The following is a 17,040-nucleotide window of genomic DNA, read 5'->3' on the forward strand; positions in this document are numbered from 1 at the left end:
ACTCCTAGCCCTTGATCTACTGATCTTCAATCCAAGGGATACATTCAAGTTAAAGGTAGAGCACTCCCATTAGATCATGGGGTAGCTCTAAGGGATACGATCAAAGGATAGAAGGATCAAATATCCACCCTTGATCAACACAAAGTATAATTGAGGAGATGAGAGGAAAATGCGCTTCAATCTAGGCCATAGAGTTGCTAGTAGATCCAAGGGAGGAGATGAGTGGAAATGGCACTTCAATCCGTGCCCTAGATTTGCAAGTGGATCAAGGGAATGGCACTTCAACCCTCCTTCCATGTCCATCTCCATCAAATAGGCACTTCAATCCAAAAACAATAATGGAAGAGAAGAGTATGAAAGCTCTCCTTGTTTGTAGGTTTCTCTTTGTCTCCTCAATCCGTACCCTTTGGAATGTAGAAATGGTATGTGCGTTGCACTGAGCTGGACTCCTGTGAGTCAGTAAGAAGATTGGCATCAGTCATAGAAGAATCAAGAAAATGAACATATGTGATATGCATAAGAATCATTCTTTGCTTGTTGTACCAGTGAGCACTTTGTATCTCATCTTGTTATGAATAATTTTAAGCAAAATCTATTATAGAGACAATAGTGTCATGGGGAAAATTGGCAAGGCACGTCCTGAACTACTCATCTTGCCAGCTAGCCATGAAATTATGAAGCACATATTTTGGGATGGATTGAACCACATGACCTATAAGTTCCCTTGGCTGAGTGCTCTTTTACAATAGTAGACATCTCTTTTTATAGGATCCTTCAACAATGACATTTTCAAATCTCCTCCATTTTAGAGCAACATGGTTGTCTTCCCTCATTTCATTTGGACAGACATGGAATGTCTTCTTCTTCAGCTTTAGACTCCAATGCTTGCATGTGCCATGAGTGCATTCAATGCGGTGCCATTCACGGTCTCCCTTTGGACAAACTAGTGGCTCCCACAGAGACCTTAGCCTACAAAACCTGCTCTCCCTTGCAACACATGATGAGGATCCAGGTGGCCTACAGACTTCACATTCATCAGATGGGCATCAATCCCCATGGAGAAATGCTCCAACCTTGCGGCACCAACTCCATATATATTATGTTACTACCCTCGTCCGAAATTTAGTTATGGGGTCTCAAGGGGCCCCTCCCACAAATGATAAGAAATATACCTTGAAAAATATGCAAGATTTTAAGATTTCTACATATTTTTCATAATATGCGAGACCGAAAGGGAGGGGTCTTTTGGATGAGGGTGGGATAAACAAAAAATACACTAAAATATGAAAACCAACCTCCTTTCAAAATCATGTAACTTTTTCATGTGTTATCCAAATTTCAAGGTGTAAAGACATATTTGAAGCTCTTCTAGTGTAGCACACAATCATGCTAATTCCACCAAGTTTTACTTATGGCATATTGTTAAATTCATCTCATACTCAAGATTTTGATAGGTATTCTTAAGAACCAAGGGAGATAGGAATGGTTCATTCTAGTCATTATGCTAAGAGGAAGCTACAAACCATAGCGGTCCAGGACCGAGATAGTATTAAGAAACAATGCAATCAAGGTGGCACATAACAACAATAGGTGCTTCTAGGACTAGGATTGTCTTGTGAAACGCCATTCCACAGAGTGCATTACATCACCCAATTATTTCTCCAATCCTTCATGAAAAAACGTTCTGTTTCTACGAAAGTAAAAGGAAGTAATTGAAAAGCTAATACAATGTCTCTTGAGTAGGCACAGGTAGAAGCAAGCAAGAGATGAGATGTTGGGTCGGATTCCATAACATCCATCCGCATTGTAGTATAAGGCTTCCTCATGAAGATAATTTCATCTCTAAATTTTTAAATTGTTTAAGGACTCTAAGTCTAGTTATTTATTAAGCAGAGTCCAATCGATCATTCATGACACTTTAAACTCCCCAAAATTAGAATCGTTGATCATCTTGCACATAGGGACTATAGAGAAGTTGTTAGATATCAATGCTCCACTCTCATGTAACTACGCGGGAACCAGCTAACTCTACTTGTAAGCTCCCCATATGAGGAGAAGGCATTTGAGTAGCTCGGTTATCCGGTAAGTCCTGGTTTGGATACCCGATGGGGGCCATGGGTGGCCTGATAGGTGGACGGCTTCAGATAGAGTTGGCACACCGACAACTAGGCTACATGCAAGTGCGGGAAGGCATCCCTTGACTAACCGCACTAAGGGTAGACGGAGCATTTCCCAGGGTAGCCCACTCTCGAGTTGCAGGGCCCGTTTGGAGCCTCAGATGATCCCAGATGGCTCTGGGCCGAACGGCAAGCGTTGCTCTGTTTTGCGCACCGGTTCTATCGTATGGTCAATGGCCTATTTCGAGACCGACCCCCAGTCGACTGTTTTGGGTGGACTGGGTCGGTCACCCAATTGAGCCTAACCGACTATGACTGGTGGCTATATAAGAGCAAGACTGTGAAGCCCATTTCATCACTGGCTACAACAACCCTGATTCCTTAGCATTTCGCCTCTGTCTTCTACTGTTTCTAGCATGTCATCGAAGCTTCTTTCATAGGAGTGCACGGTTGGGAGGCAGCGCCATCTATTGTATCAGTTCTACAGTAATCAAATTTTTGATTCTCCATATTATTTTGTTTTCTCTTGCGTACGAGATCTTGTTATCTGTTGAGCACAGACGTATTAGTTTCTTACATGGTATCAGAGCCTGGACTCTAGCAAGACAGGAGACTCAACTCGCGAACGAGAAGTTGTCTGAGTCTGAAGCAGCAGAGAAGTTCATCACCAGGGTGAAGAATTTACGCGATCAGATGACTGCGATTGGCATCACCATCACTAGCGAGAATCTTGCACGAAGGTGCATACGGATTCTCCCACCAAAGTACGACGGTCTTGTTACAACGCTGAATACGTAGAATAGAAATCCGCCCCTCAACTTTGAGGATTTCAGCGCGATGTTTTTGGAGGAGGAGATGCGTCAAAAGACGAGGACTGGAGAAGATTCGGCTCTTTGGACCGGATCAAAGAAAGGTAAGGGTAAAGACTCTGGTAACCCATCTTCTTCTGATGATAAAAAGAGAAAGAAGAAGATCAAGTGCTTCTATTGCAACAAGGCAGGGCACAAGCAAAATGAGTGCCGAAAGAAGATTGCAGATGAGAAGAACGGAGTAAAGAAAGAGTCCAGCAACAGCGCGCAGGTAGTACCAATAGAGCTGTTCGTAGCAATTGAGGAGATTTGCATGGAGGCAGTTCATGTACCTGCGGATGAACCTTGGATCATTGATAGTGGTGCATCGTGCCACATGACTAGTCGGAAGGATTGGTATACCTCTCTATAGCTGGTAGGGAATGACATCATGCTAACAGTCGGCAATGATGCAAAATGTCCAGCAAAAGGAAAAGGTAAGATTGCTCTCAAGTCAGATGGAGTTGTAAAACAGTTGTCCGATATTCTTTATGTGCCAGATATCAAGAGGAACTTGTTGTCCATTTCTGCGATCACGGATCGGGACCTCAAAGTTCAATTCGATCATTGGTAAAGGTACACGATGCAACAACATTTACGAACTCTCAGCTTTCAGTGCTCGAGTGGATGTGAAGAACACTAAGCTGTGGTGTGGGATGATTCCCAATGTGACACGTGGCATCCATAGGACACACTAGACTAGAACTCAATCTAGAACACACTAGAACACACCAAATTGACTCAACTTGGCTTCATATTCTAACATCCCCCCATGAAGGCAAGGTGAAAGGCTACTGGAATGGAACCAAGGACAAAACATGACAATGATAGGACTACTAAACTGTGCAATGTTTGAACTAGACATGGCTCTCATGCCAACTCAGAGGCTGAAGTCTGAGAATGGTTCAGACATCGGACTGAGCACTCACATGGCTTTATGTCCCAAAAATGACTCAGAGACTCATGTCTCAGCATGGATGCATGAACAACTCAGAGGTCTAGAATACCAATGCGCCAACATCCTAGAACTCATATGCCAGGCCTGATAACTAGACCCTATCAATGCCAATACATGGCTCCCACATTACATCCCCCTCTTGACTCTAGGGAATAACTAGAAATATGGAGTCACACACCATAAAAGAAATACATAATTTTAGGAGGACAATCCAAGGCAGAGGACCTTTTTTGACTCTTCAAACATGCATAAAAGTGGAATGATTGCAGACCTACCAGAAATTTTAGATCTGACTGATCTATGTGAAGCTTGCATGATGGGCAAGCAGCATCGGCAACCCTTTCCTAGAGAGGCCAGTAGGGCAAAGGCTCCTCTACAGCTCGATCACACGGAACTCTGCGAAAACATGGAGATGGAAGCTTTGGGTGGTTCCTACTACTTCATGACGTTGATCGACAACTACAGTAGAAGGATATGGATATACTTCCTGAAGACGAAAGACGAGGCTTTTAGTATGTTCAAGGAATGGCATGTAATGGTCGAGAAAGAAATGGGGAGGAAGGTGAAGAAGTTGAGATCAGACAGAGGTGGAGAGTTCACATCAATTGAATTCGAAAGTTACTGCAAAAGTCACGGGATCAAGAGGCAGAAACCCCCGCCACATACATCATAGCAAAATGGAGTAGCAGAATGCAAGATGCGCGTCATCTGCAAAATGGGCCATAGTATAATGAAAGGGAAAGATTTGCCAAACACTTTCTGGGCTGAAGCATGTAACACTGCAGTTTACATCCTAAATCATAGCTACACGAAGGCTGTGAACGGGATGACTCCACTGCAAGCCTTTTCTGGTAAGAAACCTTTTGGCTGCACATTTTAGAGTTTTTGGATGTGATTGTTTTGTGCATGTCCCTGATGCTACTAGGACCAAATGAGAACCGAAGAGCCGGAAGTGTATTTTCTTAGGCTACAATGAAGAGGTGAAGGGTTACCGTCTCTATAACCCTGTTACCAAGAAGGTAATTGTAAGTCACGATGTGGTCTTCTCAGAACATTCACATCAATTGGAGGAGTAGACAACCAGGACCAAGATATCCATCTAGTACCGCCACCAATAGCAGACCAAACTCCCCCAATGGTGCTTGGGAGGATTCAAGACAAAGAAGATGAAGAAGAGCCTGCAGAACCACAATGGCAATGGCCATTCCCGAAGTGGGTAAAGTAGCTTTTGGACGACAGAGAACCTCCAGCCATTGAGGAGGAACCATCCGAATACCACTGGTCTAAGAGATTAGAGGAGCAAAGAAGGGCGCAGGAACACTTGGTCAACTATGCTTTGATGACAGAAGTGATCCGTGCTGATGAACCCAAGTGTCTTGAAGAGGCACAAGGCGATGATAGGTGGATGGAGGCTATGCAGTCGGAGTATGGCTCCATAACAAAGAACAACACTTGGGACCTTGTGGATCGACCACCAAAACACAAGGTAATCGGAACCAAGTGGGTGTACAAGACCAAGTACAAGTCCGACCGCACGACCAAGTGTCTTGAAGAGGCACAGGGTGATGATAGGGGGATGGAGGCTATGCAGTCGGAGTATGGCTCCATAATGAAGAACAACACTTGGGACCTTGTGGATCGGCCACCAAAACGCAAGGTTATCAGAACCAAGTGGGTGTACAAGACCAAGTACAAGTCCGACTGCACGGATAAGTACAAGGCTCTCGTGGCAAAAGGATTTGCACAGGTACATGGTTTTGATTATCAGGATACTTTTGCTCCCATAGCTCGACTAACTACAATTCACAGTGTTTTGGCTTTAGCTGCCCAGGGAAGTTGGCCCGTATTTCAGATGGATGTGAAATTTGCCTTTCTGAATGGAGATCTCAAGAAGGAGGTATACGTGGAACGACCACCACGTTTTGAGATCCCCGGTTCAGAAGGTAAAGTCTGCAAACTCAAGAAGACACTTTACGGGTTGAAACAGGCCCCACGAGCGTGGTACCAGCGAATTGATGCCTACTTTCTTCAAAATGGGTCCAAGAGGAGCCCATCTGATGCAAATTTGTATATCTTCAAAGAAGGAGGTAGGTGTATGATCGTGGTCCTTTATGTGGACGACCTTGTTATAACAGGGAACCATGAAAAGAAGATCTCATAGACGAAGCATTTGCTAGGAAGAGAGTTTGAAATGACAGACCTCGGACTTATGCCTTTCTATTTGGGGATGTTCACTCCTCTCTTTCCCCTTTCTCTTATTTTCACATCCACTTTCTCCCCTCTCTCTTTCTCTCTTATTTCCTCTCTTTTCTCTCTTTTCCCTCCCTCTTTTCCCCTCTATTTTCCTCTTCCATCCTATCTTTTACCCTCTCTTTTCTCCCCTCCTTCTCTTTCCCCTCTCTTTTCACCTCTCTTTTCTTCTCTCTTTTCCTCTCTTCTCCCCTTTCTTATTTCCTCTCTTGTCCCCTCTCTTCTCCTCTCTTCTCTTATTTCCTCTCTTCTCCCCTCTCTTCTCTTTTTCCCCCTCGTTTCCCCTCTCTTTTCCTCTTCCATCATCTATTTTCCCCTCTCTCTTCTCCCCTTCCTCTCTTTCCCCTCTCTTTCCCTCTCTTTTCTCCCCTCTTTTCCCCCTCTTTTCCCTTCTCTTTTCTCGCCTCTCTTATTTTCCCCTCTTCTCTTTTTTCCCAGCTTTCTCCCCTGTCTTTTCCCCTTCGACCCTCTCTTTTCCTTCCCCTTTCTCTTATTTTCACATCCTCTTTCTCCCCATTCGTCTCTTTACTCTTTCTCTTATTTTCATATGGCATAACAAATAACAAAGAGAGGGATACAACATAATATCATCATGCATAGAGCATAACAAATATCCAAGAGAGGGCTCCCTCTCATATACTAGAAACTATAATTACATTCTTTAAATCGGAGTACCTTATAAACTATAATCACATTCTTCATCGTTTGGTCTTCGATGAAGTGATACCATCTCCTTTGTCATCTCTCTTCTTCTTCTTATCCTTCACCTCTTTTTTCTTTTTCTCCTTAGTCCAAGGAGCTTCCTTGGGCATGTGGCCTTCCTCTTGGATCAAGCTCTTAGCATCTCTTCGATAGAATCCTGGGGATCTCGCGATCAGTCTTCTCCTGGTCAAAATGATCCTTGCCCTCTGTTAGCTCTTTCCCATGGCTTTCGCAAGAAGAGCAGGGTATTCTCAGTATGTAGGGTTTTGAAGCTTTTTGTCACCTACAGATATATCTGGGTTGTCGTTTGTAGTATACGTGTAGATTAGGACCTCAAGTCATATTCCAATGAGAGACATAGGCTTAAGTGTGGTAAACAAACATAGTGCATGCATATGTAAAAGGAACATGCATCATCATGGTTGAGGTAATGAAGGTTTTTGCCTTCATTGGGGGTTGTGCAGGGTTTAGGAGGAGTTTAAGGGTTAGAGGGAGGTTCAGGGTTAGAAGGAGGATCCAAGGTTTAGGAGGTTCCAGAGTTTAGAAGGGGTTCTAGAGTTTAGAAGAGATTCCAGGGTTAGAAGGAGGATCCAAGGTTTAGGGTAGAGTACATGGTGGAGAACTCGTCTCCCTCGTAGATCATGGAGGTTAAGGGTTGAGGAACTAAGGGTTTAGGGGGAGCATAGGAGTGGGAGAGGAAGAAGGTGTAAGAGCATGGGGGGAAAGAAGAGAGAGGAGGAGGAAGGAGGAGGAGGGAGGAGGAGGAGGAGGAGGAGGAGGGAGGAGGAGGAGGAGGAGGGAGGACGAGAAGGGAGGACACAGAGAAGGGAGGAGGAGGAGGGAGGAGGAGAGGGAGAGGATGGGTTGCAAGGTTGGAGGAGAGGGAAAGAGGAGTTGCAAGGTTAGGACATGCTTTTGGATGTGGAGTGCAAGGAAGCATGGACGCTTGAGACAATTGCTTGGAATACCAAAGTAGAACTCAACACAATGCCTCAAAGAGTGTGGGCTTCATTCCATTATGAGGATTTATACAAGTTGGAGAGCTTCTCTCTCTGCATGTAGGAATTGTAAGACATTCTCTCTCTGCATATAGAATTTGCATATAGAAGTTGCATGTAGAAGTTGCAAGTTGCATGTAGAACTCGCATGTAGGAATCACATGTAGAAGTTGCATGTAGGAGTTGCATGTAGAACTTGCATGTAGAAGTTACATGTAGAACTCACATGTAGGAGTTGCATGTAGAACTCGCATGTAGAACTTGGATGTAGAACATGCAAGTTGTAAGAGGGATTATTTCTAGTCTTATATGCAAGTATAAGCGGAGCTTTGCTGATACTCTACACACACATTCTGTACTACCCAAGTCCATGTTGGCACAGAGATAACATACTCTCAGAACCATTTTATTACCCATCCTTGGGTTATGGCTTATTGCGAGCATGTAGCTAGATTGCCATCCTTTAGTCCAATGGCTATGGAACTTGTATTGTGCCAGTCGATCCTACTGTAAAGCCTTGGCACCATACAACTTTTGCTCAGTCTTCAGGTAGCTTGTATCCACCACTTGTTCAAAGAGAGATATGTGGCGTGCTTTTAAGAAGATCACTCTTTGATAGAGTCGGCTTGTAATCTGAGCATCGACCTGTTCATCGGGATTGAAATTGAGTGGAGACAAATGGGTATCGAGGTAACATGGGACCTCCACAATGAATTTCAATGTTTTGTAGAAGATAGCACTTAGGCGAAGGAAGCGATCAATGTTGCCGTGCATTATTTGCTCATGCTAGTGAAGTCCTCGTATCATTGTGCCTTGGATATTCCATTCTACACTAGAGTATGGTTCAATCATTGGCCAATTAATGGTGCAATCTTCATCCAAAGTGTGCCCATGTTTTACATGGTGGAACTGCATAGAACTTGGGATGGGTTCTGAGACATGGAGGTGCACGTAGGTACTCTTTCGAGAAGATTACATCAAAGAGCTTGGGACGGTGCCAATCAGGTTGTGGATCCAACTTGCTTATCCAAGCTTCACTAATTTGATGCTGATGAAGGCTAGTAGGAAAGTCGTCCAGGGTCCCATCCACCTCGAGTTTTCATATCAGGATATTTGCTCCAAAATTCCTTGATGGGGTTACTGGGAAGTGGTATCTCATCATACCCATCATTGGAACTTGGCATGGGAGTACAAATTGGATTATCCGGATCTTGAGATTCAAAATCAAATACTGTGTCATTTTCTACTGATGGAAGCACCAGTAGTGTCGGAGGTGATGACGGCGGGGCAGGGAGAGAATCTGGGGACATGGGGGAGAAATATGGAAGAGTATTAGTTGTGGAAGGGGGAGCAAAGGGGAGGGGGGAAAGAACTGGTCAAATGGTTTGAGCAACTTGGTAATCCTCGAGGGTAGGATTAGCAAGGGAAGGAAAGAAGCTAGGTGTGAGGGGCTCGTAAGTTTGTGACTATTGGGTTAGTTGAAAATGGTGAAAGGATGAGCAAAGAGACGATGGAGGGAATAGATATTAGGATGGAGCTCGGGGAAGGTTAAGAGGGTGGTAGCAACAAGGGTAAGTGAGGTTATGAGGTTGGCAGAGAGAGTGGTTAGATATGGGAAGTTGTATGTGAGATAGGCCCTGTCATCTTCCGACACTTCTTTTTGCTGGTGCGATGGGATCATCAGCTGCATGGGTGGGATGTCGGTTTTATCATGCCTTGCAAATAATAGTGATGGCCTTTGTAGCAATGGCAACAAACTAGCAATTGAGGGGAGGACTTCCCATGAGGCATACATATGCAATGAAAGCATCCGTCTTGAGTGCTATAAACCCGGCATGTGTAGACAGGCAGAATATATTTTTCTCATCTTTGGAAAGTCTTGGCAAATTATGTGTAGAGTTTTGGTCCCTACGGAACGTTCCCATTTGATTGTTGGATGAGCAAATATGATCCTGATTTGGAGTTGCTTCCATTGGATAAGCACGCGTGCGTTGAGGTGATCTTCCACTTGTAGAGTAGCCACAAGCTCTTGGTACACCACCGTTGTGCATTGTAGTGGGGCTTCATTGGTGTTGTCTTCCATTGCCTCATTCACAAAGAAGAAGAGCTCCAAGATTGCAAAGACAAGCTTGAAGACATGAAACAATCTTTGGTAGTACGTGCCTTCACCATTGACAAGCTTACAAGGGAATGCAGAATCTTAAAGGACCAACTTGCTACTACTAAAGAGGCCAACACATCACAAGCACAATTCTTGGACCAATGGTCCAATACCACTAAAGACATTCCTCAACAGGAAAAGGTCAGTGCCTTGCAAATGAGAAAGCTTGAGGCATATACAACCATCTACCAAAAATACAAAGAAAAAATGAATGAGATGCACTCCCAAAAGATAATCTCCAAGCTTGAACTCCAATTGGCCCCCTCCTTTTATAGCCAAGAGAGGGGGTCTCTCCCAATAAATGCATCCTTCCACATGCATGGTGTGTGTGGAAGAGTCTCCCATGTGGGCTAGGTGGTTATGCACTCTTAATTGTGTGCAACAACCCTTTGCATTATGGTCATATGGACGACATTTTCGCGTGGAATGCATCGATTCAAAGAGAGTCACGTATGATTGTGGAGTCATGGCTAACTTCACACAAGATAGCCGAGCAAGTGCTTCGGATACCAATCTTCTCTCCTCACAGTTGGATTATTGTGGAACCATACGCGACATCTATGAAATTGATTTCAGACGATTTACTTTTTTCATTCTTGATGTAAAATGGTTTAGAACTACTTCCAACGGTCCCCATGCGACAGTGAGAAAAGATAGTAGCGGTCTCTTTGCAATAGACTCCACCAAACATTGGACCGATGAAAGTGATACTTTTGTTCTTCCCGAGCACTGTGAGCAGGTGCATACTAATGATTTAATTAGTCGAAGCTTTCATTTTTTAAGTCCATTGATATATATATAATTGACGACATTTGGCACGTGATTTTTCATCTTCAATATAGGTGGTTTTTCATCCGGATCGTTCTGATCCAAGATGGTGGTACGTGATCCAAGTTGCACCACGAAGTAAGTAGATTTTTGAAGTTCGAGATGTGGATATGGAGATGCCACTACCAATGCCGGATCCAATTGATGAATCTAGCGAAGAAGATGTAGATCACCATATGAGGCAAGAGGAAGATGCGCATAATGACATCGCACGGGAGGAGGATGGAGATCACGATATTGACGAGGAAGACAACAATCATCAAGATCAATCACCACACTTAAGCTTAATTGAAGAAGATGAAAAACAAAACAACCATTTCATTGATGATAATCAAGTAGTCCACAATTCGTTGTGCAATGCCATTTCGTGAAAGAGGAGCATAGTGTTATTACAACTGCTGCTATAGTTATACTATACCTCATCACTGATGTCTCCAAAGTACAAAAAGAAGCTGCAGTCATTAACTGTGAAAGAGAGCAAGAATTCATCGATAGAAGTCTTTGTAAATAAGTAGATAAAGAAACATTTCATACAAAGGTTTTCAACCTTAGAGAAAAGCCACCCCATCAGTACCTTTTCTACCCCACTTCCCCAAGGTCCAAAAACTATTTTTTTTTTCACCCCCTCTTTCTCCCAAGTCTCTAAGATCCTCTTCACCCCTTTTTACAATATCTTGAACCTTGCCATAATCAAAAGAAGAAAGCAAGATTTTGGAGTTTGAGATCGAGGGAAAAAAAGAAGTGGGATCGAAAGGATCATGAATCAAAAGAAAATGAGAAGTTGTGGGTCAAAGAAAGAATGAACACGAAGCTAGCAAACAAATATCGGGTAAGTGGGCATTGCTTATTTCTCTCTCTTATAAAGCTTTTTGCTTTATATCTTCTGGAAAAATTTTACATTTGAAATGACAACTCTAGAAAGGGATGAAATGGTTATGGAGAGCGAGGAAAGAGCTAGGAAAGGAAAAGCTGTAGTTGAAGAGAAAATACATGAGGAGGAACAAAATGAAACTCTTGAGGATAATGTGGAAATGGAGGACATAGACTACAGTGATTATGGATTTCCATATACGGAATTCACTCAACTTGAAATGCGAATGCAAAATATAGTAAGACAGCTAGGAACTATTAGTGATACATTGAAATTCCTACCTGAATCCATAACCAAGTTAGCCAATTCTCAATCGGTAACTACTACAACAAAATCACTGACTCCTCCTAATCAAGTTGAGAGGTCCACCTCTTGACTTAAAGAAACCTCTAACATTCTTAAGGACTTGAAACCACCAATTTTCAATGGGGAAGAAAAGAAGCATAATAAAGATGTGATTAATAACTTCAAGCAAAAGTGGCAAGAGTTCCATTGACTCAGGAATACCCCTCCTAAAAATCAAGTCATGGAAGCAAGCCTTTCCCTTGGGAATAAGGCCTATAAATGGTGGATGAGCCTCAGAGAAAATGATAGAATTCCTAGGTATTGGGCTGAGTTTGAAAAGTCTTCCTAAAAGAGTTTTTACTGGGAAATGAATTAGAAAGGACATGGGAGACTTGGAACAATAATTGCATTATGGGTAAAAACACTCTAGTCCAGTACATAGCGAATTATATGGAGGCATTCTTTAAGCTGAAAGTAATTGATGAATTCCAAAAGAGAAGGGGTTTCATGAGAGGTCTCAAAGAAAATTATAAGGTTGAGGTGAAAACAAAATTCTCCTAAAAACTTTGAGGAAGCAATTGTTAGATATCAATGCTCCACTCTCGTGTAACTATGCGGGAACCAGCTAACTCTACTTGTAAGCCCCCCATGTGAGGAGAAGGCATTTCAATAGCTTAGTTATCCGGTAGGTCCTGGTTTGGACACCAGATGGGGGCCATGTGTGGCTTGATGGCTGGACGGCTTCAGATAGAGTTGGCACACCACCAACTAGGCTACATGCAAGTGCGGGAAGGCATCCCTTGACTGACCACACTGAGGATAGATGGAGCATTTCATGGGACAGCCCACTCTCGGGTTGCGAGGCCCATTTGGAGCCTCAAATGATCCCGGATGGCTCTGGGCCGAACGGATTACGCATCGGTTCTATCGTATGGTCGGTGGCCTATTTCGGGATCGACCCCCAGTCAACCGTTTTGGGCAGACTAGGTCGGTCACCCAATTGAGCCTAACCGACTACGACTGGTGGCTATATAAGAGCAAGCCCATGAAGCCCATTCCATCACTGGCTACAGCAACCCTAATTCCTTAGCATCCAGCCTCTATCTTCTACTATTTCCAGTGCACCATCGAAGCTTCTTTCATAGGAGTGCATGGTTGGGAGGCAACGCCATCTATTGTATCAGTTCTACAATAATCAAATTTTTGATTCTCCATACTATCTTGTTTTCTCTCTTGCGTACGAGATCCTGTTATCTATTGAGCACAGACATTGTATTATTTTTTTACATGGTCTCAGAGCCTGGACTCTAGCAAGAAGATTTGGTAGTGTGTTTTTGTTTGCGAGTAGATTGTGAGAGATGGCCCAGCCTGCAAGACTGCGAATCCCACCGTTCGGTGAAAGCAAAAAGTTGGACGGCTCTAACTATCCACTCTGGAAGTTCAAGATGAAGACCATCCTAAGCACATACGAGCTTTGGGACACTGCTACTAGGGTGGACATGAGGCCGGTTGCGAGATTCGATCCAGCCAATGTAGGACAATAGATAGTACCAACTGTGGATGAAATTCTTGCGTGGACAAGAAGAAATGCAGATGCATTGTGTTTTATTGTCTGCAGTGTTAGTGATTCCGTCATCGCGTTAATTCAACATGTCACCACAGTGGAGGAGGCATGGACAGTCTTGAAAAATCGGTACGAGACCACAAATTAGACACAGATTCAGAATCTGGAGACTCAACTCGCGAACGAGAAGTTTTTTGAGTCTGAAGTAGCAGAGAAGTTCATCACCAGGGTGAAGAATCTGTGTGATCAGATGACTGCGATTGGCATCACCATCACTAGTGAGAATCTAGCACGAAGGTGCATACGGATTCTCCCACCAAAGTATGACAGTCTTGTTACAGCGTTGAATACACAGAACATAAATCTGCCCCTCAACTTTGAGGATTTCAGTGTGATGCTTCTGCAGGAGGAGATGCATCAAAAGACGAGGATAGAAGATTCAACTTTCTGGACCAGATCAAAGAAAGGTAAGGGTAAGGACTCTGGTAACCCAACTTCTTCTGATGATAAAAAGAGAAAGAAGAAGATCAAGTGCTTCTATTGCAATAAGGCAGGGCACAAGCAGAATGAGTGCTGAAAGAAGATTGCAGATGAGAAGAACGGAATGAGAAGAACGGAGTAAAGAAAGAGTCCAGCAACAGCGCGTAGGCAGTATTAGTAGAGCTGTTCATCGCAATTGAGGAGATTTGCATGGAGGTAGTTCATGTACATGCGGATGAACCGTGGATCATTGACAGTGGTGCATCACGCCATATGACCAGTCGGAAGGATTGGTATACATCTCTACAGCCGGTAGGGAATGACATCCTGGTAGCAGTCGGCAATGATGCAAAATGTCTAGCAAAAGGAAAAGGTACGATTGCTCTCAAGTCAGATGGAGTTGTAAAACAATTGTCCGATGTTCTTTATGTGCTAGATATCAAGAGGAACTTGTTGTCCAATTCCTAGATCACGGATCGGGACCTCAAAGTTCAATTTGATAAGAATGGTGCACAGATTGTGGATCTTGTCAAGGGAAGGTCATTGGTAAAGGTACACGGCGCAACAACATTTCTGAACTCTTAGCTTTCAGTGCTCGAGCGGATGTGAAGAATAGTAAGCTGTGGCATGAGAGGTTTGGTCATCTAAACCTTAGTTCTTTGAAGGAGATGCATAAAAGTGGAATGATTGCAAACCTACCAGAAATTTTAGATCCACCCGATGTATGTGAAGCTTGCATGATGGTCAAGGAGCATCGGCATCCCTTTCCTAAAGAGGCCAGTAGGGCAAAGGCTCCTGTAGAGCTCGTTCACACGGACCTTTGCGGAAAGATGGAGACGGAAGCTTTGGGTGGTTCCTACTACTTCATGATGTTGATCGATGACTACAGTAGAAGGATATGGATATACTTCCTGAAGACTAAAGATGAGGCTTTTAGTAGGTTCAAGGAATGGCATGTAATGGTCGAGAAAGAAACGGGGAGGAACGTTTTTCATGGAATATCAACTCTTCTTGTGAAGATAGTGGGAGAGAGGGAAGGAGTCTCACTTGAAGCTTGCTCACAATCACAATGGGGGAATACACACAAAGGTGGAGGCTGAAAAAGTTTTCCTCTTCTTAGTTGTGTAAGCCAAAAAGAACTCAAGTACAAAGAAATAGAAGAACCCTATATGTGGGTCTCAAACCAAACTCAACTAACAAAGGTGGCATACTAACTGAGCCACAAACTAGTGTAGATAAGGATAGCTGTCATCCAGCTATTATTCGTGGGCGGTGTACCAACCGCATCTCCAGCTAACAAGTCGGTGACATAAATGCACAACAGTCACCCTGGCATATCGCGAGTGGAGCTCGATATCTCAACACTCCCCCTCGAGCTCAATCCCAATTCTTGCACACCAAGCAGGTCTCTGAACTTGCGCAGCTTCTCTATGCCCAATGCTTTTGTGAAGATGTCAGCTATCTGATCCTCTGTGCTGACATAAACTAGATCAATAAGACCTAGTAACACTTTCTCCCGCACATAGTGATAATGCACCTCAATGTGCTTTGTTCTAGCATGAAAGACTGGGTTCTTTGCCAAGTGTATTGCCAAGTGTATACTGCTCATGTTGTCACAATAAATGACAACTGGCCCATCTGTAGACTGATGCATATCATAGAGTAGCTTATGCAACCAAGCTACCTCACATGCAGCCATTGCTGCACCCCTGTACTCAGCCTCTGTGCTCGACAAGGCAACTGTAGGCTGTTTCTTGCTGCTCCAAGTGACTGCAGCACTCCCAAAAGAGAACACATATCCACTGGTGGATCGTCATTTGAAATGCTACCAGCCCAATCAGCATCAGTGTATCCATGCAACTGTATCTGAACCCCAGCCTCATAAAATAGTCCATACTGCAATGTGGACTTCACATACCCGAGTATGCGTCTAGCCGCATCCAAATGCGGTTTCCTTGGAGCCTGCATAAACTGACTTACCAACCCAACAGCATAGCTCAAATCTGACCTGGTAATAGTCATGTAAATCAAACTTCCTACTATGCGTCTGTACATAGTAGGGTCCTCCAGAAGCTCACCTGCATCTGCGCTCAGCTTCACATTCTGCTCCAAAGGAACTGAAATAGGCTTATAGCCTGTCATCCCATATTTGGATAGCATGTCCAATCCATACTGCCTCTGCAAGAGCTGTATCCCACTTGGTGATCTAATCACCTCAATGCCCAAGAAATAACGTAGCTCTCCCAAATCCTTCATCTCAAACTTCTGCCTCAATAGCATTTTCACATGAAGGATATCTTCATCCCTATCACCTGTGATGATCAAATCATCAACATAAATGACCAGCAGCATAATCCCTTTCTCTGTTTTTCTCACATAGAGTGAGAAATCTGCCTTGGAAATCTGAAAGCCAATAGTGACAAGATACTGTCCTATCTTGTCAGACCATGCTCTAGGTGCTTGCTTCAAGCCATACAAGGCTTTCTTCAACCTGCAAACAAACTCAGGATGAATAGCATGAACATAACCCGCTGGCTGCTCCATAAAGACCTCTTCTTGCAAATCACCATGCAAGAAGGCATTCTTTACATCCATCTGATGTAAAGACCATCCCTTTGATGCAGCCATAGCAATGGCTTCTCTTACGGTTGCCATCCTTGCAACCGGGCTGAAAGTTTCTTCATAATCAATGCCATATGTCTGTGCATACCCCTTGACAACTAATCTTGCCTTGTATCTATTCACAGAACCATCTGCATTGTGCTTGATCTTATAAACCCACTTACAACCAATTGCATTCTTGCCTTTAGGCAAAGGCACCAATTCCCATGTAGCATTAGCATCCAAGGCATCCATTTCTTCATCCATGGCTTTCTCCCATTTTTCATTTCCCATGGCTTGCTCAAAAGAAGTGGGTTCTGGTTCCTGTATCACTTTGACCATATAGGCATAGTGAATGGCTGTAAATCCATCATATT

Source organism: Dipteris shenzhenensis, chromosome 6 (assembly GCF_047967505.1).
Source record: "Dipteris shenzhenensis isolate YYH24624 ecotype China chromosome 6, Dip_SZ_1.0, whole genome shotgun sequence".
In the NCBI taxonomy this organism is placed as follows: domain Eukaryota; kingdom Viridiplantae; phylum Streptophyta; class Polypodiopsida; order Gleicheniales; family Dipteridaceae; genus Dipteris; species Dipteris shenzhenensis.